The 26978-nt window shown below is 40.9% G+C and overlaps 1 protein-coding gene across 3 annotated transcripts in view; it reads right to left on the bottom strand.

Moving 5' to 3' along the window:
• PLEKHG1 (pleckstrin homology and RhoGEF domain containing G1) overlaps positions 1-26978 on the bottom strand; it is a 216753-nt gene that overhangs the window by 131796 nt on the left and 57979 nt on the right. Inside the window, exon 1 of one of the 3 annotated variants that reach the window (XM_024748008.1) lies at positions 24768-24803. The exons of the other annotated variants lie outside the window; for them this stretch is intronic. The gene's annotated coding sequence lies outside the window, so the exon portion shown is untranslated. Of the gene's footprint in view, positions 1-24767; positions 24804-26978 lie in introns of those variants that run through there. 3 annotated transcript variants of the gene reach the window in all.

Raw genomic sequence — 26978 nt, 5'->3', positions numbered from 1 at the left:
AGAATATCTAGGAAACCAGAATCACACTGAAGGCTCTGTAAAGGTCAATACAGCTCAAGACAAACTCAGCTCATGGATGTTTGCTTCCAATTTCCTATGGTGTCTATGAGTTACTAACAATTCTCTAAATTTCAGAAATATAAGTACTGTTCCCACCCACCTTCTAAAGAGGATGAGGGCTGAATCGGCCACACGCTTCTTTGTAACCCCTTAGGGCCTGGTTCTGGGCGCACAGGGGCTCTCAGAAAATGCTGATTGTGTAATCGCACAGCGTGATGGTGTGGTTGTCGGCTGCTAAAAGGGCTTTGAGCTACCAAACTAAGAATGGCTTCCATCTCTGCAGCAGATATGCGACCTCAGCTCTTATGTCAGGAAGGAGCTATTGGGTGGAGGGTGGGCTGTGTGGAGAATTTCTGCCTGGCTCCTGAGGTTTTCTTCCATCTGGGTGGGCTTCCAAGAGCTCCTGGTCTCTCTTTGACTCCTCACACACATTTCTCTTGGGGGCAGGAATCGGAAATTAGATCGGCAAACACAGGAGGGAAAATCGGGCAGGGGTAGTCTAGCCCTACTCTTTGGCTCCGGTGGCAGAGAGCTATCCACAGGTAGCAAGGTTCTGTTTTACTTCCCAGGAAAGCTCTGCTCCTACGTGGGGAAGGCTGCCCCTCTTCAACCCACTGGTGGGAAGGCTTCTGATGCTGGTTTTAGTATTAGGATGTTCACCTGCCCACAGGTGTAAGGCCGAATATCCAAGGTCGATTTTATCAGTAATAAAGGTGGGGGGTTAGTCTCCACCTGCCTTGCTCCTTTGTTTCAAATTCTCAAATTGGTTCAGAACCTGGATGGAAGGAAAGGGTCTTAGTTGCCCTTTCCCCGCAAGCCCCAGCATCTGGTGGGTTGGCTCCTGGACATGGCATTCGGGGGGCAAAATGACTCCTGGAGATTGATGCTTCTGGCAGATGCTGTACCAAGTGTGGGCCACTGGTGTTTACTTGGCAATTTACAGCAAATTGTTTTGTGCCAGGGTTGGCTTTTATGGTCGTGCCATTGCTTTTTGGGTCATCTGGTGAGCAGCTTTAAGCTTTATCCCACGTGCAATTTTGACTCTGCCAGCTGACTCAGCTTAAGATGACTTTGCTCACAGGCGAGGGGCTCTTTCAAGAGCATCAGGCCTGCAGGCATCAGGCCTCCCAAGCAGGGCTCAGGCCTCACCCCCTAAGCAAGTGTAGGCTTAGCCTAAGTGTCGGGGGCTTTTGGAGGCAGGCAACCACTGCCTGCCCTTGACCCACACAGTGCAGGGTTCTGAAGCAGATGTACTGAGGCAAAGAGTCAGTTGTAGGAAAAGGAGAGTCTGTGTTTACAGGCTTTCCAGACGTCAAGACTGGAAGAGCGCCGCAAGGCAAGTTCTGCACACACAGCCTGAGGAGACTGAACTTCAAATGAGTAAATGCCGGGCGGATCCAGGCGGCGCTTGACTCATTGCTCCAATTCTACTCTGCGTTCAAGGCCAAGAGGAAATTGGGCGGGGGGGCCAAAATCTGAACTTAGATGGCTCATCCACAGGTTTGAGAGTCTCCCCGCACGACGGGGCCTCCAGCCGACTTGGGTTCCCTTGGTTCTCTCACTCAGATACCACTGAGATTCTGCTCTGGACTTGGCGATGGACTTTGGATCAAAGTGCTGCATTTAGGAATGATAGCTGTACATAGCTACCTGCTGCAGGGGATGGGAAATAAAACCTATTTTCTAAACTTGGAGGGCATGGAGCCAGTGGTGTTTGCAGAGTTCTCAATAAGAGGAACGTGGAGGAAATTCTCAAAATTTTAAAACAAAGGAAAATGAAAAGAAAATACTGACGCTCTATCCTCATTTCTTTTCTCTAAGCGATAACCACATCCCAGGCCGAATGGCTCTGAACTGGATGCTGTACCAAAACCAACCAAGCACTACAGCACAACTCCCCTGGGCCATATGTACAGTCCTCAGTGCTGTAGAGGTTGCACATGGGGAAAAGATTAACGCACGTGTGGTTTCTGCTAATGCTGATAATCCCTGAAAAACGTATTTGTAAATTCATACGGGGTTTGGATGCTCACCTACACAAGCAGGTCTTGCTGTTTAGAGATGTTCATTCACTGTCAAAGGCACCTCTTCTCTATCTGCCCTAAGAGTAGAGAAAACGTGCTCAGACTCGCCCATCTAAGAAGATGTTCCCTTGACTTTCCCTGTGTCCTCCTCCTCCAGCCGTAGGTCTCTTCTCCTCAAGGGTAAAAAATCACAAATGGCTTATCTGTACTTCTCTTCATTTCTTCCCCAAGTCACTCCAATCTAGTTCTCCCCTCACCCTCCTCAACCACCCAAACAGCTCTCTGTAGTATAACGCTTCCTAATCCCACTGCCATTTATCGGTCTCTTTCTCCTACAACTTCTTGACAGCATCCGACACTTCTGACTGCTCCCTTCTTCTTGAAGCACTGTCGTCCCCTGGGGACCATGATCTCTGATTATCTGGTTTCCCTCCTACCTATATTGATATCCTTTTTCAGTTTGCTTTGCAGGACCATCCAATCACCGACTTTACCTTTGGCCCAAACATCTGAGCGACAGACCAGTACATCCAAGTGACTATTTGATATCTCAGCTTCGAGATTTCACAGGAAACTGAACGCTACTACCATGTGGATGGATATACCAGCCAGAAATTCTGGAACCACCTTTCCACCTTTGCTCCAGATGGTCAAACCATTACTACCTCCAGTTCTTGGTTTTTTTTAACTTCCTAACTCTCTCAAATGGCACTTGCTTTCCTCTATCTTTACCCTGCTCATCTTTCATTTGTACTAGTATAATGTTCATCCTGGAGGGTATAGGACTGTCGCACCACAAACTTTTCAAATTGTAAATCTGATGTCATCCCACCTTTACCCCATCAACTGAAAACTCTTCCATGCTTTTCATTTCTTCCAGGACAATGATCAAATCTTTGACACGGCCTCCAACTCCTCACAGGTCTAGTCCCTGCCTCCTTGCTCACCTTACCAGCCTCTGTAGCACTACAGTCTCACTGCTCTTCTCTAAGTTCCTCTAGGGAGTCGTGGTCTCTCCACATTGCTCGTCTGCCATGAACGACCTCCCCCCACAGCTACTACTGATCTGTGAGAGCTCTCTACGACGACCGCCTCCTTAAGGCAATGCCTGTATTTTTTTCCTTTCTAGCATTTATAATTTGCAATGATTATTTGGTCTATAGTCATCTCCCCCACTAGTCTACTCTGTAATATTGATGAGGGCGGGGGCCATGTGTTTTTTGCCCATAACAAATCCCTAGAGCCTGGAATAGTGCCTGGCGCATAGTACATACTCAATGAGCATTTGTGGGATGAATGAATGAACAGCTATAGTGCATTGGAGACTTTGGTATAATGAGTGTGTATGATATTTCTATCACAGTTGTTGTAATGTTTAAAAACATGCTATTGTTATAATTAGATGCTAAGATTGGATTAAAAGAGTAGCTGGTAATTATAAAAACATTCCCATGGGAAAATATGATCTACGTTATGACCCCCATATTATTATTATTATATGGATTCTTCAAAGAGAGCACTGTGGTGAAATGTGGGCTGCCTATACTGATCTCCTATTTAGATTTAAGATTCACTTCATCTGTGCCCCTAGAAATCCTACCAATATTGCTGAACAGAGCCATAAAGCTCAGGAAGTTTAACAGATGACTCAGCATCTCATTGCAGCTTAGTATTCATTCTAAGATTAAAACCTAGGTTAAAATACATTAAAAACTGTTAAATGTGTATTTTATTAAAAACACAGCAACCGGAATAAAGAAGAGGCAATGGCGCCTTCTCATGCCTAACCCTTAATATACGGCAAAAAAGATTCTCACACTTAAAAAAAAATAAATTTGTTTATTTAATTAGTTAGTTTTTGGCTGCACGGGGGCTTTCTCTACTTGCAGCGAGCGGGGGCTACTCTTCGTTGAGGTGCGTGGGCTTCTCACTGCGGTGGCTTCTTTTGTTGTGGAGCACGGGATCTAGGTGCGCAGGCTTCAGTAGTTGCGGCACGCGGGCTCAGTAGTTGTGGCTCGCAGGCTCTAGAGCGCAGGCTCGGTAGTTGTGGCGCACAGACTTAGTTGCTCCGCGGCATGTGGGATCTTCCCGGACCAGGGCTCGAACCCGCGTCCCCTGCATTGGCAGGCGGATTCTTAACCACTGCGCCACCAGGGAAGTCCAATTCTCATATTTATTTTCTCCTCTACATCAAAGTAAGGTAAGGCTACTATCCCTTATTGTGGCACCTTCATTTATATATGCAATTTTATAAGAATCTGTTTAATATATTGGTTTATAAAATTATTAATATTGTTGTCCTTTTTTTCATGGGCTTATTATCTATTTTCTCAGAAATGAAAGGTGATACATATAGACTGACTTCCAGTTTACAATTAATTGGTATTCAGAGATGTCTGATTTTAAAAACTGCAATATCAATGTTAACCTAATATGATAAAGCCCAGGTTTTCAAGCCATATTTTAAAGGCACATAAATGTTTTTTTTTCTTTTTTAACATTTTTATTGGAGTATAATTGCTTTACAATGGTGTGTTAGTTTCTGCTTTATAACAAAGTGAATCAGTTATACATATACATATATCCCCATATCTCTTCCCCCTTGCGTCTCCCTCCCTCCCACCCTCCTTATCTCACCCTTCTAGCTGGTCACAAAGCATGGAACTGATCCCCCTGTGCTATGCGACTGCTTCCCACTAGCTATCTATTTTACATTTGGTAGTGTATGTATGTCCATATATACACTACCACTCTCTCACTTCGTCCCAGCTTACCCGTCCCCCTCCCCATGTCCTGAAGTTCATTCTCTAGTAGGTCTGCATCTTTATTCCCGTCTTGCCCCTAGGTTCTTCATAACCTTTTTTTTTTTTTTTTTTTAGATTCCATATATATGTGTTAGCATAAAGACACATAAGTGTTTTGTCTTTAATTCATATTCATACATTTGCTCATGGATGGTTAGAACAGATTCCCAAGAAAGCCTCAACACTTGGCATTTGGAAATAACCATCTGCTACAGCAAAACCTTTGTTATTTGTAATTCTACCCTGAAACTGAACCCTATAAAATTGTAGAACTCTCTATTAGATTGGTGCGTAACCTTAAACTGGAGAAGGGCCAACATTTCTCTCTCTTTTTTAAGAAGAGTATGTGGGTTAATTACAAGGCGCTGATTGATCGGGATTAGTCTTTAACCCTGTCTGCACAGAAGTAATTCCTACCACTTCCATCAATTAGATGGGTCAAGATGGGTAATTCAGGCTGAACCTAAAATAAAAACTTTTGTTTACTATGGCATCTGAAGTTAGCATGGATTATTTTTGTTAAGAAATAATTCTTGTTTGTCAATGGCATAAGGAGTTCGAGGTCTCTATGCTCATTTTATAGAATTATTAAAGCTTGTTCAAGCAGTGCTCAGTTTAGGTGTTCACTGGAAGCAGATTTTAAATATTTGACTAGAAAAAGTGAGAAAACATATTTACCTTTTCTGGGGCTCCATTTGCTCTCTAAGTACCAGATAATACTCATACCAACATTTAAGGGGTCACAAATACTATTTACATTAAAGACAAGGGAACACACTGAAAAGACATTGAAAGGTTTCCCTCTTTACTCTTGCTGAGAACATGTGATATTAGACTTTTAAATTAATGAACAGTTGACTTGCTAGATTTTCTAGCTAATGGGATTTGGGCAATCTCAGAGAGATGCAGCTTTAACCAGGTCACCTCCTTCTTGAGGTGACCTTCCTTTCACCTCCCAATGGTCTAAACCTCCCCCCTTGATGCCACTGGAGGTATATCCCTTCCCCCCTTCCTCTTCTGCTGTGGTTGTTGAAGGCTCCCAAATCTGGCAGTGCCAGAAATCTGTTCCTGTTTCTGCAGACAGCAAGGAAGGGAACAAAGAAATACAACTCTTATAGATAATTTAAAATGGTTGTAGCTACCACTATCAATAAAATAGTATAAAAGACAGTATTACAACTCACCATATTAGAGATTAAGCAGGATAATATATTTTGCCTCAAGTTAAATGGAAAACAGACCGTTCAGACATGCGTTTTCAGAATTCAGAAGTTCCTTCCCAATAAAGACAACGTTCTACACAAGGGGTAGTCAGATGTTGTGGACCCAGGTGGGTCTCCTCACCTTGTGTCTGTGTATATCAGAAAGTGGCCTATCTCATGAAGATGCCCTGGAAGGGATGATATATGAACTGAATCCAGAAGAACAAATAAGAATAAATAGGAGTCAGCCAGCCTGGGGTTTCGGGATGAGGTTAGGAGCAGGTATAGGGCGTGCTACGTGCAAAGACCCAGGGTGCCTATTTGGGGAACTGTAAGCAATGTGGTGAGGTAGTAAGTGGTGTGTGTGTGTGTGTGTGTGTGTGTGTGTGTGTGTAGGAGGTGTAAAGAGGGAGAGAAATAAGAGACAAGACTATAGAGGTAAACAGGAATCAGGCCATGAAGAGCCTTATATATCTTAACAGAGTTTGACTTTATCCTGAAGCGTGACAAGGTTCTGAAGGGTTCAAAGTTGAGCGGTACCATGATCGGATCTGTGTTTTGAAAAGAAGACACTAAATGAAGTTGGAAAACGGATTGGAGGAAGTAAGAATGCAAGTAGGCAGATGAAGACCAGCTGAAAAAGAGATGATGGTCGCCTGGATAAAGGCAGCTGGAGTGGGGATGCCTGTGGCTTGGGAACTGCTTCCCGGGGGTTGGGTGTGAGGGGAGACAGCAGTCAGGAGGAGCTCAGGTCTGTGGTGCAGGTGACACGGGGCTCACAGGGGTGTGTGCAGAGGAAGAGAGGCGTTTTGGTCGGGGGGTGGTGGGTTGTTCAGGGAAATGATGAGTCCCCCATTTTCAGACATTTACACTACCCTGTATTTTTCCCCCCGTTATAATGAATCCTCTGAAAACATTTTTGTACATGTATTATTTTAGTGCCTTTAAATTGCATTAGTCGCTCCTTCAGATTAGAATCTATCTCTCCCATCTCTGCTTCTCACACTGCAGTGGTTCAATAAGTGTTTATCTCATGATATCCTTGGGATAAATTCCCAGGAAGAGCACTGCAGGATCAAAGAGGAAGACTTTGATAATTCTTACTATATACGGTCAGATTTTATCCAAATAGATCAAGTATTTTTACTTCGTCAGCAATAATGCATGAGTATATCTCTTTTTCCTATAACCTTTTCAGATCTGGCCTTTGACTTTCATTTACTTGGTAGGTGTAAAATTCATTTTAAAATTTGTTGATGTTGAACATACAAATTTAATTTTCTATTTGTTTTACTTTGGGTGAAATAGCTGAATGTTTCTTTGAACCACTTATTTAATTATAATCTGATATTGTGCTCACATTTATATAAATTCATCTGTGTTATCAAGTCTCTAATTTTTGCTATGCATATTTTCTCATTTTGTTGCTTTCACTGTTTTAGTTTTAAAAGGTTTTAAATTTTATGTAAATACATTTCCCCATCTTTCCCTTTTCAATGTTCATTTCTTTTTTTTTTCTATTCTTTAAAATTAAAAAACTTTTTTTTTTTTTGGCTGCATTGGGTCTTCGTTGCTACGCACGGGCTTTCTCTAGTTGTGTCGAGCAGGGGCTACTCTTCATTGCGGTGTGCGGGCTTCTCATTGCGGTGGCTTCCCTTGTTGTGGAGCACAGGCTCTAGGTGCGTGGGCTTCAGTAGTTGCAGCATGCGGGCTCAGTCGTTATGGCTCACGGGCTCTAGAGCACAGGCTCAGTAGTTGTGGTACACGGGCTTAGTTGCTCCATGGCATGTGGGATCTTCCTGGACCAGGGATCAAACTTGTGTCCCCTGCATTGGCAGGCGGATTCTTAACCACTGCACCGCCCGAGAAGTCCCACAATGTTCATTTTTTTCAACAAAAATTTCCCCTTTGTAGCTGGAACTGTGCTACTCCAAATCCATAATTCTTCAATTCACTGAGAGTTTGTTGAGGTATACACATTGTTTATGGTATGTGGTCTGAATCTTAGACATTTTTTTCTTTCATATTATATCCTGCGGTTAATAATTTTCCTAGTTTTTACTCGATCCATCTATATTTTATAGGTTTTTTATTATGATATCTGCAAGAAATATTTCTGTGGGCTCATTTTTGCTATTTAATTTTATCACCTTAGATTTAACTTATCCTTGTGCTTAATCTTCCACTAAGGAAAATACGTTTTATCATTATAGACAAGAGGCTAAAATAAAACTATCTCAGAAAGGGTGTACACCAGCACCATGCCAGGTGCTTTACATAAAAGCAGTCTGAAGAATAAGTAGTATCACACCTTTATGAGTGTAATATAATATACACTCATATTATATTATAAGTAATATTACATCTCATTCCTTTACAGGTGAGGAAACTGGGGCTCAGGAGGGCTGAACAATTTGCACAGGATCATATAGCTAGTAAGTGGCTGAGAACCTAGTTAAATGCATTATGGATGCCCTAGAGTGTCACCAAAGTTAAACAGAATACAGATGAATTTTCCATAAAAAAGAAAGGGGATAAAAGACCCTCAGATACGTTAGAAAGATGAAAAACTGAAAGATGAGGTTGGGGGGTGGGACCTCCCTTCTCCTACGCACCCCCCCACCTGGAAAGCATGAGAGAGAGAAGAAAAGAGCAAGAACACAGGAGTGTTCTGCGTGAGCACATGCATCGGACACAGTGCAGGCGGTGAAAGCACGCGCTGCAGTGTCTGAAAGAGGTGGGAGTCCTGCTTCTGCCGCTTTCCAGCTGTGTGACTTCAGGCAAGTTCCAGAGCGTGTAATGGAACATGGAATGAAGGCGGCAAGCATGAGCGAGAAGGGCTTCCCTGGTGGCGCAGTGGTTGAGAGTCTGCCTGCCGATGCAGGGGACACGGGTTCGTGCCCCGGTCCGGGAAGATCCCACATGCTGCGGAGCGGCTGGGCCCGTGAGCCATGGCCGCTGAGCCTGCGTATCCGGAGCCTGTGCTCCGCAACGGGAGAGGCCACAACAGTGAGAGGCCTGCGCACCGCCAAAAAAAAAGAGCGAGAAGAGCTGCCAGGAGCTGTTATCACAGGGTGGCACCAGGGAAATCACAAAGCACCTGCAAATCACCTGCCCCGCACTGCCTGCGGGCACATGATAAGCTCCCCAAATGGTGCCCGAGATTATTACACGGCTCAGCCAGGCCACGTCACCAACTCACACAAAAGTTTTTCGGGTTTACATTTTCAAACAGGAAACAGTTCCCAATTCGTGTGTACCTTTTCTAGGAAAGGTGTGAGGCGTACTCTGGCATCATGCAATTTGAAATACAAGTGAAACCCAGGTGCCATAAACAGCAGTTCTATAATAATCTGTATCAAGAACTTGTTTCTTTTCTTTTTTTAAATTGTAGATGATTTACAATGTTATGTTAGTTTCAGGTGTACAGCAAAGTGATTCAGTTGTACATATATATATGCTTTTTCAGATTCTTTTACATTATAGCTTATTACAAGATATTGAATATAGTTCCCTGTGCTATACAGTAGGTCCTTGTTGGTTATTTTACATATAGTAGTGTGTATATGTTAATCCCAAACTCCTAATTTATCCCTCCCCCACCCTTTCCCCTTTGGTAACCACAGGTTTGTTTTCTGTGTCTGTGGGTCTGTTTCTGTTTTGTAACAAGAGCTTGAACCCAACCATCTCCCCAGTCCTCATTTCGGTGGTTTTCATTCTCAGAGGAGCTTCTGTAACTTGCTGGTAGCAAGCTGATGCTGGGGAAGTCGGGGGAAGAGGGCTTGGCCTCTGAGGTCATTAGTTCTGTCATTGTTATTAAGTAACATAGCAGTTACTCAATTTCCTCAAGAGATGAGGACTTCTGCCTAACTGAGCTTTCTGATCACTTCAGAGTTAACAATAAAAAACTCTTTTAAGTCTTGTTAATTCTTTTTCTAAGTTATACAGGTTCCCGTTAATTAATTATATTAAATTAATATAGTTTAACCTTCCTCTGATGATTCAGACTCTTGCTCTGCCTCTGGGTCAACTCCACAAGGCGTGTAGCGCCAGACTCTGGGAGGGAGGAGAAGATGGTGAAGTGGTTTAACAAGGACTGATCACGTAACACGGCTCTGAAGATTTATCTTTTCTCCTTAAATAAATCCCTCATGTCTAACTAGTTTGTGTTTGTGGTGGGGAGGGAGGGTTTCTTCTAGAAACTGAGTTTAGAAAGAAAATAGTCCATTAAGGGCTTTGGCTTACCTGAACATCACTCGAGTACAGGTGAGTATATGCCTTAAATGAGAGTCTAGTGCCCTGAGAAGTGTTTTTGAATATATTTCAGCATCTAGTAGCAAGCATTGGCTAGAGACAGGCAGAAGAAAAGCAACTCTGTCCAGCAGGCTCTTCATCTAAACACTGACCAGGATGGGGGGCTGAGTTAGCCACAGCTCTGCAGAGGTCACAGATTACACAGAATGTTTACAAATAATGCAGTACTAGATAGATGTGCACAGGCTTGAAGATAAAAGGATCTTTTAGTAGAATGGCCCTTACCTTCACAGTGGTTTTGGAACTTGTATCCATGATGATTTGCCCTTTTGAAGAGGATGCTAAAGCTTAATTTTCTATGCCAAAAGGACTGCAGACAAATGCCAAAATTCTATTCCCAGACCTGAATTATATAATCAGCAGTACAGCATTCAAACTGCACATCAAATAGTCTCGCTTTCTGGCAGACTATGAAAAAAATCAGCTTCAGCGTTTGAAGTAGGCATCTGTTTATGTAATGCAAGCAACCATGACTGCCAAACACAATAATTAAATGCTTTAACGAGAGAGAAATCTCGCCAGAATAGAGAGTTGATATGTAGCAGAAAATGCTGAATTATTTATTTCCTACTAGTTAGAAGCAGACACTCATACTGTGAGCCTACCTGCAGAAATGTTAAAAGAGAAAGGAGGGCAGCAGAGGGGACCAGTTATCTTCCTTTTTATCCATCAATGTGCTCTTTCCTCCTACCTAAACTAAAAACATGAGGAGTTCTCACCCCCCCTTTTCACTATAATCTTACCTATGTGGAAATGAAATTAAACATCTACAAAGAAACAATAAATAATCCTAGTTTTCTCTTTTCATTCTTTGAATTATCAACTAAAAACGTAGTCACTTGGGGCTGTGCCTCTATTTCTCTTCTGGAGAGGGTAGACTGTGATTTCCTGAGTCCGTGATACGGAAGTGCTTTTGTGTCATTTACTTCTGTTTAAAAAAAAAGAAGTTAGGGCTTCCGTGGTGGCGCAGTGGTTGAGAGTCCGCCTGCCGATGCAGGGGACATGGGTTCGTGCCCCGGTCCGCGAGGATCCCACGTGCTGCGAAGCGGCTGGGCCCGTGAGCCGTGGCCGCTGAGCCTGCGCGTCCGGAGCCTGTGCTCCGCAACGGGAGAGGTCACAGCAGTGAGAGGCCCGCGTACGGCAAAAAAAAAAAAAAAAGGAGTGGTACACCTACTCATCTTTAAAAATTTCTTCTAATTCTAAAGTCTTTGATACGATTTCTATCATAACATTCAAAGGAAAAAAATCATAGTACAGTAACAAATAGCTGAAGACTGTGCATCAATGCTTTAATAGTACTTAAAATAATAATTGAAAACATTCCTTGATATGTCTTATACATTATAGTTAACTTAATGTATGTATATTATATGTTTACTATGTACATTTACTACATATATTTATATATTAAATAGTTTACACTAATTACATTACACATGTGTCAAAGCAATAATGACTTAAAATTTTCTGTATTCTATTCTCTTTTCACCTCAAGGTTAGTATTTGTGAAATACAGCCTTAATTTAAAATAGGTTTATAATTTAAATGAGCGACTAATTAGATCTTTTCAAAGAATTCAACTTCTAAGACGACTGTAAAATCATCCTTAATTGTGATGTTCACTCATCTCCACGAACAAGCAATATAAATGTCTGCTGGTTTCCCCCAGGAACTTCAAGGGACAAAGGGGAAAGCAGAGGAGGCAGCAACAATTTCTAGAACTTGTATAGTACTACAGAGCACCTCATGGCATTGATTTATTCATGTGGACAGCTCTGGAATTGGGCTCTAATTTTCTTCATGGTATAGAGAGAACCCAGGCAGAGACCATCCTTGCACCACTTATAAAAGGTGAGGCAGTGAAGAGAGGAAGACTTCTGGTCACATGCTTTTTTCCCATTATTTAAATAGTGGTTCCTCAATAACATCTTCTCATTTTTCGTGTGCCCTAGAGGGTAATTTCTTTAATGTCAGGGATCCCGTTGGTGCAAGGGACCATTAGCTCCTGACTAGCCTATTGAAAAGCCCCCTAATTATTTACAATAGCCAAGACATGGGAAGAACCCAAGTGCTTATCAACAGACGATTGGTTTAAGAAGATGTGAGATATATATATATATATGCAATGGAATATTACTCAGCCACCAAAAAGAATGAAATATTGCCATTTGCAGCAACATGGACAGACCTAGAGAATATCATACTAAGTGAAGTAAGACAGAGAATATTATATTATATCACTTATATGTGGACATATAATAGAAATATTATATGATATCATTTATATGTGGAATCTAAAATATAATACAAATGAATCTATATACAAAACAAAAACAGACTCACAGACATAGAAAATAATCAATAACCTTATGGTTACCAAAGTGGAAAGGGAGGGAGCAGGGGATAAATTAGGAGTATGGGATTAACAGATACAAACTACTACACCTAAAATAGATAAGCAACAAGGATTTACTATATAGCGCAGGGAACTATATTCAATATCTTGTAATAACCTATAATGGAAAATAATCTGAAAAATATATATATAACTGAATCACTTTGCTGTATACCTGAAACTAACAAACACTGTAAATCAACTATACTTCAATTAAAAAAGAAAAAGAAAAAGCTCTTAACTGGTTACCCCCTTTCCACTCTTATCTGTAATTCATTCTTTACCCCAAAGAGCAAACCTTCAAAAAACTAAGCTGGATTACATCACTCCCCTGCTTAAAACCTGTAAGTATGTTCCCACTGCAGTTAGAATAAAAGTCAGACTCCTCAACACGGCCTGCAACCCCGCGCACGATACAGCCCTCGCCTGCGTCTCCAGCCCCGTCTCATTGCCCCACTCGTCGTTGCTCACCAGCCTCTTACACATTCTGGCTTTCATTCATTCACTCATTCTCTGATTTTTGTCCCAACTTCAGGATCAGCCTTCGTGCCAATGAAAACCCACTCTCTTAAGCGTCCCTTGTGCTCGTCATTCACAGCATTCACCGCAATGTGCAATTATACACCTAACGATGGTCTTTACGATGATCTTTCAGCTCCACTAGCTCCGGGCTTCCTGCAGGTACTTCCAAGGTAACCACTGTATCCTCAGCCCCACTACAGTGTCTGGCACATGGAGCCCATCCTTAAGTGCTGGCTATGTGGAAGCCTGAGCAAGCGAGGCGTGGAGGACTCCTGACTTGACAAATTCCTCAGCGGTCTTCGGCTTTGGTTCCTTCTTACCCATAGTGGCTCTGCCCTTTCTTCTTTAAAGGAGCATGCTTTAGGATGGGGAAGACGCAGCAACGTAGGAGCTGTAACATGCCCTTTGCCTTGGCCAAATGGACGACTCTTGGGGGTCAACAATAAAAAGGCCACTTAGCTATGAATGCTATGTGATCCAGGGTTTCCCCAACAATCCTAGGATAATTAGGGAACCCAAAAGTTTGCTGAATGAACCCAAAAATGTGAAAACATTTTTTATAACCCTTAGGTCTAGGGATGACAGGTTGCACAACTCCAGAGGGCCCCATTCCCGGTGGAGTGTGTGGAGCTGGTCTGTGTAGCTGTAGGTGGTGTCGTGTCCCCTGCATCGGTAGGTGGACTCTCAACCACTGCGCCACCAGGGAAGCCCTATTCTTCCAGCTTTATGCTTTGCTCCTGGGCTTATTCTTTGTTAAAAACCTAATATTTATCTTACGCAAGTCTTTAAAAATATGACGAAATGGATCATATTCCTTATAAAGTTAAAGAAATAAAAGTCAGTGAGAGGCTATGAAAAGCGAAGCTACTTAAGTCAATCTTTTTAGTAGAAGAACACCACCAACATTACTGATTTTTGAAAAATGAGTCCTCATTGCTTATTTACTTTGAAAACATAAGCACATGTGAAAATATTATATAAATTTTTTTTCTTGATGGTTTTTCTTGATACTCCTATTAAAATCCATGGGGTTTATAAAGAAAAATAAACGTCTATTTCATTGAAGGAGCAGGGATAAAAATTAATAAAGCCACGTCTTTCCTTCAATACAAAAATCCCTTAGTAATCTCAGGAATGGCTTCAAAAGGAAATTAGAAATACATTTCAAGGTCAAAATCTGGGTTAGCGTTAAGTCAACACGGAGAACACCTTTGGTAAGAACCTGACTGAGTGTGGGAATCATTCTTTACAATTGCTGCTGCCAAAGGATATAAATGAATAGTTCAAGTCACTCTGACATCAAGTCAAGTATTGAAAGTAATTTAGGTAAAAATTTCCCCCAAAGAACATCTCATGATTTTCCATGTTAGCTAAAGAGTTAATTCTCCCCTTAGAGTGAAGCCTTGTGGATTCGAGCAGAAGTAATTACAAGGGAGTCAGGCATCAAAGTAGGTCAGAGAATGCCCTCTGTAGGCAAATACCATCTCAGATGCCTCTTCAGCCCTCACCTGCCCAGGCCAAAGTCATATCTTCTTCCTCTTCGCTCCTACTCATTTTGTACAATACAGACACATCCCAGCTCTCTACAATTAAGAGCCTTGTGGATGCCCGTCCGCCTCTACTTGAGGGCTAGTTCTAAGTCAGGGACCTCCCTTTGTCTCTCCTGAATCCACAGTGTAGCCGTGCAAATGTTTGACTTAGAAAAAAGAACGTCGGTACTTGCGGTGATCTTATTTTAGCCATCCGACAATACTAGGTGGGGGAGGAACAGAGAAGCCCTGAGAAGAAGGCTTAAGTTAAAATGTTTAAAAGTAAATTCGGATCAACAATTGCTTTGAGTCATCACTGCCATAAAATAAAAAGATTACTGCCAGATGCATAAAATATATTGCTCACAATAACTTGGCTCTCCTTTTACTTACATTTAAGGTCAATTAAGACATTATGCTTTGTATTACTTTGTACAGAATAGGAGGACTGGAGAAACTATGGATTTTGTAGCATCAGAAGACTAAAACAGTTTTCCAGAAATGAATCAAAATTTAAGTAAATGAAAGAAACACAAGGTTTTAAACCTCTACTGCACTCTTCTCCCAAAATAATCAACATATTTTCAGGATGACACATAAAGCATTCTGATTTTAAAGTCCTTTGTCCAAGTGTTTCAGGTCAGACCTGATTGGGAACACTGCACCCCAGCTGACAAGAATGCCGAGCTCTCACTTGGTCATGAGAGCCAGCAAGACTCCATGGAAACCAGTGAGTCCCAACAGATCAAAGAAGAGGTCAGCACTCAACAATTGCCTCCAACAATCCCAAAATAGAAACTATGCTCAATACAGGTACAATTGCTCAAATGGACCATTAAATTTTATTGTAGAAGAACTCAAAATATCACCCCCCCAAACCCAGAAATTTATAAAGGGAACTTTTGGCTCTCAGAGAAAACCATAATTTCTTCTTTGGAACTCGACTACTGGGAGTTGAAAAATATTTGAGGGAGCCGTAAAGAACCAAATCATTTTGCACTTTGTCTAGAAGGTGTTCTGGTGTTCAACGCTCCCCTGATAATTTTTTATTTTGTTCTCAGAAACGTTACAGGAAGGGCAGCCAATGCTTTACGTCCTTTCTTGGCAGGTACAGATAGCAGTGAGGTGCACATTCAGTCCTTGCAGAAGCACCAGGACACAGCAGTACGTGGGCACAGGGAGCCTTTCCCGATGCACAGAAAAACTCACACCTGACAACAGCCAGCTGAAAAAAACAGCAAGTACGCTTTCAGAATCCATCTTCCCTTTCATATTCCTGGAAGGACCTATCTGTATACAAGTATTTTAGCCACTCTTGTATCTTCAAATACTTCTGCTCTTTACGTCTCTTTAGACACACATCTCAAAAATAGACAAGAGGTCTTGAAAACTTTTAATATCTGCTGATTGAGAAATCTTTTCAAGGGACAGGTAGCACTCGACAACAATACGTAGTATTTTTACTTGTTATCGTTGGTGGATTTAATATCACCTTGAGCTCTAAAGGAGGGTCAATTCTGCTTCTCATCACTTCCTATCTCTCCATACATGTGAATCCTATCTTTCCATACATCTGACTTCGGTTTCTCCAAATGTTCCCGAGCAGCATACGCTCCTTACACAAAAGAACACAATGTGATCTTAGGGTCATTTTAATGCAGGAAAATATTTCTGTTTGAGTTAATAAAACAGATTGTTTAGACACATCTGTTGCCAATAGGAAAAACTAGACTCCTATGAACAAGGAAAATTAATGATACTGTGGGAGGTTGTCGCTGGAAACTGTGCTTCAAACTACTCTTTCCCAAGATACTTTATAATGTTAGATTGTGTGTTACAAGAAGTCTCCTCTGCCCAAACCCCATTTTAGTGCTGCAATAAGACAACATATTGCTGTCTCTTATAAGTTTGCTGAGAACACAAAGACTTGACTGAACAGATAATAGAAACAAGTAGCCTTCTTAGGCTTCAAAGACTAGGTATCCATAAAGTCGATGGGTGGAAATCCTTTTTGAAAGTCATGTCTACAGCCATTCAAGATTTTGAAAGTCTGACGTTGGGATGCTAGAAACTTGAAATCTTAGTAGTTAGGTGACCAAAGGTGATACAAACCCAGCCCTAATATATGTTTAAACAGGCCCAATTTTCATGTTGTAAGATTTGAATGGTTGGCATTCCCAGCTCTAAACAGACTAATACAGCAAATCAATTTTTAAAAGTCCATCTTTCTTATTGCTCATCAGTTTAAAACAATATGTGTGTGTGTGTATCTATATACATACCCCCTTTGTGGAAAAACTAAAGAATTTTATAAATGCAGTTGGTATACTGGGCTAGAAGACAAGACACCTTGATTCCAGTTCAGTCTCTGGCACAAACTTGCCGCGCAAATTTGGTGGTGACGCCAACTTTCTCTGTGTCTCAGTTTCCTCATAAGCAACGTGAGGTATTTAGGACTAGATCTTTTTGGTGTCTAAAATTAACACCTAGGTATGGCTGAGGTGAGCACAGAGATGGGTGGAGACACTAGGCATACTGGTTATCTGGAGGGTAGAATTCTACCCCAAGCAGAGAAGAAGGGCATTTCCTGAATAGGCAAGATGACAAACAGATGTTAGGTCAGCAGCAAATGGACCAACAGAGCAGAGGGGGTATGGGATGGAGAACTAACACGAGATTCTGCTGGACAGAGCCAGACAAAAGAAGCCCTTGAAGGGGAAAGCCAGTGTTATCCTGTGGTGACCTCAGCTTGTTGAGAGGAAGGCCAAGTTTACCCTTGTTCTTAAACTTTTTACTCTTGGCAATATTCCAATCTGAATATATTGCCTTACTTTAGACAACTACAACTCTATCAGACTGCAGAAAGGGGAACATCTGGCCCTCTTAATACATTGTCCACATTATATGTCTGCATTATATTTACACAACTTGCCTCTTTCATCCAGAGTGCTGCCAGGGTGGAAGGAGGACTCATTTTCCGGTAGATACAGCATTATAAAGGATAAATAGGTAACATTGATCTATGTAACTTTACCACAAGAAGCCTGTCCTCCTGGTTATAACGTAGCCCCACCCAGCTGTCCAAGGCAGAAGCCTGGAAGCCATCCTTCAATTATTGGACTACTTTCCTCAGGCCCTGTATCTGTAGTTTATGTCTGAGTTCTAAAGATAGAGGAATAGAGAGCAGAAAGTACTTTTTAACAGAGTCATTTTCACTTAAAACTCTATCAGGTATTCAGAAGCATCTGCCCCAATTCTGCACACAGTATACTACGACTCTGGTACATGCTCCAAAGAGCAAAGCACCAACTGGCCTCAGGTGGGCTCTGTGCGTGAGTGATTCCGGATGGCAGCGCTGGTTGGATTTCGGGCACTTCCAGTCATGGAGAGCTCAGCAACTTGGATCAGAAGATGAAGACAAGACCACAGCTGTTCATAATATGAGATGTGCTCCCCTCCCTCCAAGGTGCCGAGAAATAACTTGAGGAACTTTGTAGAAGTGCGGTCTGCAATAGTATGTAGGGATAAGAGCCAGGGATGGAAAGATTATACTCAGAACTATGTTTTATTTAGAAATAAAACTGCAACACTTAAGTATAATTGCCTTGATTTCACGGGCATTTTCGGTTGCCTGCCCAGCATCTGCTTTCCACTGCTCCCTTCACAACAGCTTGTTTTGTTGGGCATCACCCCCCTGTCCCTCCTACTCACAGTCACATCCTATTTTCTCTAAATGGTTCTCTTGGGAACCACAGTCTCCTGAATCAAGATACCATATTATTTAGCCCATTTACTGAGCAACTACTCAGTATACAAGAGGGAGCAAAACTAAATAATTTGCCTTTTAGGCTAAAACCTGGTGGTGGGGAGAGATGATTAACCTTCTTTCTATATATAAACACAAACATTTGATGTTTAAATTGGTGCTCCCAAAGCATAGATGATTTGTTTAATTGTAAGTCCGAATGAACTTCCAAGAAGTAGTTGGAAATAATTAGAAGAAAACGTTTTCTTGGATGTCTTTCAAGATATTCAGAAGAACGATCATGGAGGAAGAAAAATAAATTTAAGTGTTCAATATCTCACAGCAGGTCAGCCGGTCATGTCAACGAACCTCTTACCATCTGGTTTTTGTATTCTAAAGTGACCCCATGAGCATTATACTTATTTTCATAAGTGTTTAAAGTTTCTCAGATAGGAAAGCTCATGTTCATAAAATCATAAATGTGGAAAACTTAGAAATTTTATTTTGTGTCTAAGAAACACACAGTTGAGACTGGTCTCTAGATATACCAAGAGGTACAAGAGTTCATTGAGTTCCAAAGGCAAAAACCCTACATCCCCCATGAGAATCCAGCATTTTACTATTTGCTTCTCAGGCTCACTCAACTCTACACATACAGGCAGAACCAATTTAAAAATGGAGCACATTCCAAAAGACTCCTGGTAAATGGTTGTTTATTTCTACGGGAAAATGTGTTCCAGGTTCTATTGGTATAGAGGGTTCCCAGCTGCTTTGCCTGTAAAAGCTTTTTAACCCATAATGATTCTCAAATGTGGGATCTAACCATAGGTTATCAGTGTTTTTATGGAAGAATATGTCTCAGAGACCAGGGGGTAACCCTGATTGGGAAGATGGCGACTGGAAAGGCAAAGATCTCCTTACCCTCCCCCTTCTTCTCTCCTTCAACCTACTATTACCATAACCAACCAATTCTCACTTTGGGATTTATGAGGGAGGAGGGCTATCACGATCTGCATGCTCCTCCTTTCTACAGCCCACTCTTCTTCTTCTTTTTTTTTTTTTGGCCGCACCCTGCGGCACGCACGACCTTAGTTCCCTGACCAGGGATTGAACCTGTGCCCCCTGCAGTGGAAGCGTGGAGCCTTAACCACTGGACCGCCAGGGAAGTCCCTGGCTCACACTTCTGAATTACTTACTCCTCCCTCCTCTCCCTAAGAGGTCCACACAGGGCATCATTCTTACGTTCTCCTCATTCTCCTCTCAGGATACCAGGCCCCATCTTACTATTCATTTCAAAGCATTCCCCCTAAACTCTTGCACGAAGTAAATGAGAATGCCTGGGTATTAGAGTTTCAAAATTCAAACTGGCATAAATTATAAATATATCAAACTTGAAAGTGCTATATAATTGTAATGTGCTTCTATTATTGCTTTGATATGTTGACGAAGCTCTCCTGAATCATTCTTATACACGATTACTCACGTCTGTGTGACTTATAGTTTTATAGCTAATATGTGTCTCTCTACACTCTGATATCAAGACACATGGCCTCATAAAAATGTTTATGCCACATTTTCTAGTTGTGAGAAGTGCTACAAATATTGGAATCGCAATTGTTTATATGAACAGTGGGGAAGAATATTAGTATTGGCAACCGGCCACCAAAATGCCCTGAACTGCTTTCCAGGTACAGTATGGGTTAAACAGGCTCTGTTTGCCAGAGGACTTCCCACACATAGCTTTATATCTAATGAGGAAAAAACACACTCCAAAATATTTTTCAAATGAACTTTTGGAAAACAACCCTGGCTTAAATTGAAGATTGCCTGCGTGTAACATATGCTGTGTATACACATGGTTTTACTGACGGAACCCTTATTAGGTCCCAGTCTTTACCTACAGAATCCTGGTCTTGAATGTTCAAATATTCTTGAAAATTTTTGAAGTTTTGAAATTTTTCTTTGCAAAGTTCCTTTTCCTAAGAGAGAGATCTTCCCAGATCCCAGTGGTGGTGCGTGCTGAGTCAGCCGGCGCCTCTACACCTTCTGGGGTTTTATCTAGCATTGCCTCCTGGACGGACAAGGGAGAGGTGGGCACAGAGCAGAGAATTAATGCACCGAGCCGGGTGTTCCACAGCTGGGGGATGTGGTTCCCAACTCTTCAGCCCCTCACCTTGACCCCAAGAAGGAAGAAGGCCATTCCCCTGGCAAGGGTTCTTCCAAAGGCTCTCACGCAGTTCAATTTCACAACTTTAAGCCTGAAGACAAAGGAGACTTTTTTTTCTTAAGTAAATATTTTAACAAATAACTTCTCCATATAGGCAAAATATTGCCAGAATTAGTAATCTGCATTTTGTTTAGAAATAGACTTTGCAAATGCATTTAAATGTGCATTTAGGATGGAACACACACCTTGGCAGGTGAAACTTGGCCACAACGTGTTTCAAATGATTATTTTGCCAATACTTATACTGTTGAAAGAGAGGGTCCCCAAACCTCCAGTTAAAATGATAAAGTATGGAGTTTTAAAAACTGGCTCTGAATACGGGGTGATTAAATAAAGCTAAAAGACCCATCATTACAACTTATATCTACCTATAATTCTTAATGGCAATTCTTTATTTGTCATTAACTATTTTCAGTAAATTGACTTGTACTGTACTTCCCTGTTATTTTTATCATTAATTTAAAACACAGTTCCTTAAGACTAAACTGTATTTGCAGATTTTATTTTAAAAACTATATATATAAACATATAAATGTAGACAGAGCAGAATAATAATGCCTCCTTTCGTCTACCTTCCACAATGATCAACTGATGGCCAATCTTGTTTCATAACTTTCCCCGCTCAATCTCGTCCCACTCACAGATTACTTTTTAGCCAATTTTATGTAAGTACAATTTGTATACAACAAAATCCACCATTTTAGCTGTGCCTTTCTGTGAATTTTGACAAGGCATACACTTTTGTAACCTCCTTTACTGTCAAGTTATCAAGATATAGAAGTTTCCCATCACACCAAAGAGTTCCCATGTTCCCTTTCATAGTCAATTCCCTATCCATAGCCCCATCCCCTGGTAATGCTGTTCTCTATCCCTGTAGTTTTCCCTTTGTGATAAGGTACTATAAATATAATCATACAATATGTAGTCTGTATATGAATCTGGCTTCTTTCACTTAGTCTAGTGCCTTTGAGATCCATGTATGTTGCCAAAAATACCTGTATTTCGTTGCTTTCTATTGCCGAGCGGTGTTCCATTGAGCAAATGTAGCATAGTTTGTTTATCCATTCACCAGCTGATGAATATTTGTTTTCTTTTGTTTTTTCCACTCTTTTGGCAATTGTTAATAAATATATGTACTCTAAACATCCACATACAGGTTTCTGTATGGATCTATATCTTCATTTCACTTGAGTAAATATCTGAGAGATTGATGAGTTGTATGGTAGTTTATATTAAACTTAATGAGAAACTACTAAAGTGTTTTCCAAAATGGCTGAACCATTTTGCATTTTCACCAGCAGTGTACAATGCCCTGTATCCACACCAGCATTCAAATAACTGGGATCTAATTGTGATTTTAACAAGAATTTCCCTGATAAATGATGATGTTGATCATCTTTCATTTGCTTATTTGCCGACTGTATCTCATTTTTAGTGAAGTATCTGTTCAAATCTTTTATTAATTTTTAATGATGTTTTGTTATTATTACATTTTTAGAGTTCTTTATATATTTTTATCATATATGTGTATTATATTTTCTCCCAGCCTGTGAATTATCCTGTTTATTTTCTTCTGTGTCTTTCAAATAGATTTTTTAAATTAGAAAAATAATGATAAAATAAAAATAGAAAACCCATCATGAACAAAACGGTCCCTTCAGCTTAAAAGTGCCACCACATTTTTATCTCTAAACGATCTCTTCTCTGACTCTTCCTCAGGCTCATTTTTTATAGCAACATCCTCCCCACCAGACTGTCCCAGCGGAAAACCTGGCCAGGAGGGGAGGGGAGAAAAAGTTACCTGGACTGAAGAGGCAAAGAAGAAAAATGAAAATCTGCCCAAGAAAAAAATTTAGGCCTAGAAAATAATAGTTATGAAGACAATTAGAATATTTCCCATCTTGGAGGTACTCCAAGAAAATAAAACATGAGTGTATATACAGCCGTGTTTTAAGATTGCCCAGGGCTTAAAAGGCAGTTTTGTGAGAAATACTGGACAGTAAGATTTTTTGGAGTTTCAAAGTTTACTCTGCAATATTCTTCACATTCAGAACTACGAACAAAGAAATTTGGGCTAATCATGGTACATGAAGACATTTACCTGGGAACTCTCTGTACTTAAAACCAACATGCAGGCTACTGATTCCATCTGAATATATGTGAACCTTCTTAAGTTTGAATCCAAAGAGTCTGTGAATAGTTAGTTACATATCAGGCACCAGGCTATAGATCATATGCATAAGACCTAGTCCTGCCTTTGAACTTTTAGTCCATTAGAGCAGGAATTAACAACACTCAAGAAGGATTTTGAAGACCACAAAGCAGTGTCAAGAGGCACTACAAAATTAAAATTGCTAAAAGAATTGTTCTGAAGCTAACTTATATACGAGGAAGCAGATAGAATCAGGCTGGAGTCATTTATGAAGGAGGAGGAACCTGAACTGAGTTTAAGAGGATAGATAAGGTCTCGATAATAGTATTACTGCGATCACCCTCCAGCTCCATTTGATAGCCTACCAGGCTCTCACCACAGCTGGCATTGTACATGCACTCTCTGGACCCACAGCCAGACTGTAGTGAGTTTATCGTCATGACTTTATAGCTGAGGATGGCAGAAAATGTGCCTGAGGCCTCCCAGGAAGGAGATGAGCCGCCCAGGTCCAACTGACCCCAGAACCCACGGTGTTTCCCTCATGACAACTCCAAGGAGTGGAGACAGTTCTGGGTGGCAAAAAATAGACTTTTCTAGAACAGTTGACTCCAAGATGAAAAGCAAAAATAGGTCAGAGCTTATGGAGCAAGCAACAATGTATCCCTGTGAATTTTAGACTAGATACCTGACATAATCAACCCAGCCCTGTGGGTGGACCAGGCTGGTGGGCAGCATGAACTGGAGGTTCACGAATTTGGAAAAACCAGAGAGAAAGAGAATCTGGTTCTTCTGCCCTGATGTGGTACCACAGAGGTACGTGGCATGGCTGAGCTACAGGCGGTGTCCCACATTCCAGGGCAGCAGAGAAGATGGTGGACTTGTACTTGTACTTGGGTATTTATAACTCATCCTGTTTCTTAAAACTACTGGTTGTGAGACTTCGGGCAATGACTTAAATTTCTGAGAATTTCAGTCTCCTAACCTTGAAGCCCAATTCATGATGATAACTGCACAAAGCTAAAAGGATGAAATAAGAAAAAGCATATAATGTGTTGCATGTGGCAAACATTCAGATATTCACCTTTGCCTTCTCTGAAGTCTGTGGAAATGGAAAAGAAGGGCTGAGACAGACAGGGAAGTAAATTTAGGGAGATCTAGTGACAAATTAGGTATCAGGGGTGGAGGTGGGGGGTGGGGGAGGAAGGGAGAAAGATGTCAAATGTGCACTTGAAATGATAAGCCTGCACAAAAGTATCTTTATTTTCCTCAAATAGGAAAAAAAAGGTAGTTTTAGGAATAAGTGGCCTTAGAGGTAACTGGGAGATCCCCAACTGAAAACACTCAGAAAAGAGTTAGAAATGAGACGGAGAGTTTAGAAACAAAAGAGAGACCAGAAAAAAAAGGATTTGGTGATCATTTGCCTAAGAGCCTGGTTGCTATAATATTCCATTTATGAGGGCTTGTGAAATTGCTAAACTCTGTTTTTCTTTGAATGACTATGCTTTAGAAATCAAAGGAATATATATGAAGTTACAACATTTTAAGAAATCCAATTCCACATTTTTTAAGACAAAGAATATTAAAAGAAAATACTCTACTTAATACAGGACTTAAGATCAATTGCAACTCCCGTCTTTCAATTTAAAACACAATGATTGCTTTAATACCTGACTTAACTCTAGAAAGCCTTTATCACAAATGTAATCTGCCTCTCCAGAACAGGCTTTCCTTATGGCATAGAAAAGTCATGATGGTGTAAGGCAATAAAACACAGATTTTAAAATTATGCATACCTTGGAAAATGCAGCTGAAACAGCAATAGTTGGGATCTGAAATGAGACAGGAAGCAAGGGGCCAAGACAGAGGCAGAGGGGATGTCAGCTTTATTCAGTCAACATGAATACAGGCCTTGCTTACCTAAAGCTATGGTGGATAATTCTGTTGTACGGACTTCCTAAGCTTGGTGAATCTGGTCCAGTGCTTCTACAAGTTTCTCAGATATTACAACTAACTGTCTGTTCCAGACACTAGATTCGTTATCTACAGCTGCCAAAAGCAGATCTGGCACCACTGGACTCATCTGGTTCTTCTGACATTTTAAGTGACGGCCTTTCCGTGTCTGTTAGATGGTCCCTTTGCGAGCGCTGGGCAGGTCTATCCAAGGTTCATCAGCAGCAGCAGATGTTAAGAACATGAGACCTTCAAAAATCCTCTGCGAGCCCATACTTCATGGGGATTGGATATTCTATCTGGTTTCCAAAACACAACAATTATCTTGCACCTAGCTACATAACAAGTGAATAACTTATTAACCTCCGTGTATCTAAAGTACAGCTTTGAAATATACAAAGGAAAAACTGATAGAACTAAAAGAAAAAATTAACAATCCACTCAACACAATTAAGTTCCAAAACAGCTCCCTCAGAAAATGACAGGTCAAATAGAGCAAAAGTTAAGTAAGGATACTGATAATCTGAATAACCGTTAAATGATTTTGATTTACTTGATAACTTTGTACACAACAGAAAATAAGCATTATTTTCGAGACATGGGACAGTCACAAGTGAATAATTTATATGGGAAGTACATCTCTTTGGATCATATTTCTAGGTCCTTCGGTACTCTAAATTTGTGTTACCACTTTTTTTTTTTTTTTTTTTTTATCACATACTGCTTCACAGAAAGGTGACTTGTTAGATGTGTTTTACCTTATCTGGCGTACTTTACAGAAGCCTTGTCTTCTTGCCTTTGCATCCCTCACAATACTTAGTGCTTTACACAAAGTAGACATTCATTTATAAAATGATCATTCTGAAACAGATCACTTTTCATGATGTATCAATAACAACCTATGCTAAATAATTTTATGCTACCTCTTTCCAATAAGGAGTCCCTCAGAATCTGTCAAATGTTATTAAGTTGGAGGCAGTTTAATAGCAAAAGGTTTAAGGAAACTTTCTTCCACAGTAGGATTTCAGAACACTGAACGTCACCCTTTGCTGATCCCTGATCCCTTTGCCAGTGGCTTAGCCGAATGCTTCAAGATGCTTCACAAGCTGTATGCATGGAACATACAGGTCAGTCTGAGGGGAGAGCAAAATGGGAGGGAATCCCTCACCATCAAACTCAGGGCTGGTTCCATTACTGGTTGTCCAGATGGAGCTCTTGGAGTCACTGTATAGAGTTTTATCCTCCAAATGTCCTCTTCGGTTCCTCTACCGAGACACGTCACAATTATGGCTTCAATTCGTCTATATTTCTTCCCATAACCCATTTCTGTGTTTGTGCTGGTCACTTCGTCTTTCCATACTACATTGGCATTTACTGAGCCATCTTCCACAGAGCAGCACAGTAATAGGTCAAAAAACTAGCAGGTGGGGAAGGGGGCTTTGGGGAGGGAGGAGGAATTCCGTTTCAATAAGTCTGAGAACCTTGCCTGTAACACTTCCTTGTTGAAGACGTACAGTTCAGGGCAGCATAGTAAAGGCTCTGCAGGAAAAGTAATCATTAACCTTGCTTAAATCCCAAACTTATTTGACCCGTCCTTGTTTTTGACAGAAACCTATTACCATAACTCCACAAAATTGAGAACATACTGTCCTGAGAATCCTCTTATGCTCAATGCCAGGAACGGGAACTAGTTCCTTATTCCAAAGGTCATCCCTTCAAGAGAAAACAAGTACGTTTTTTTTTTTTAAAACTGATGTCCTTTTTCTCTCAAAAATGGTTGGGGACTTCTCCTCATACCTTTCCCAGATACAATGAAGGATCTACAATGAAGAAGTCTTCCTCCTTCACCCCTCCCCCCCACCAAACGGTGTCTAGTCTCTATACCAGCTTAAGGTATGCAAACTTCCAGAAGATGTTAAAAATTTTTTTTTAATTTTAATTGTGGTAAAATACATATATTTTTAAGCGTACAGGTCCGTAGTGTTAAGTACATTCACACTGCTTTACAACCCATCTCTGGAACTCTTTAAAAGGAGATTTTTTTTTTTTTTTTT

The sequence above is a fragment of the Neophocaena asiaeorientalis genome, unplaced genomic scaffold (assembly GCF_003031525.2).
Source record: "Neophocaena asiaeorientalis asiaeorientalis breed wild unplaced genomic scaffold, Neophocaena_asiaeorientalis_V1.1 scaffold123, whole genome shotgun sequence".
Classification (NCBI taxonomy): domain Eukaryota; kingdom Metazoa; phylum Chordata; class Mammalia; order Artiodactyla; family Phocoenidae; genus Neophocaena; species Neophocaena asiaeorientalis.
Note: the sequence above shows the minus strand (reverse complement) of the source record. Positions and strands in the feature narration are given on the sequence as shown.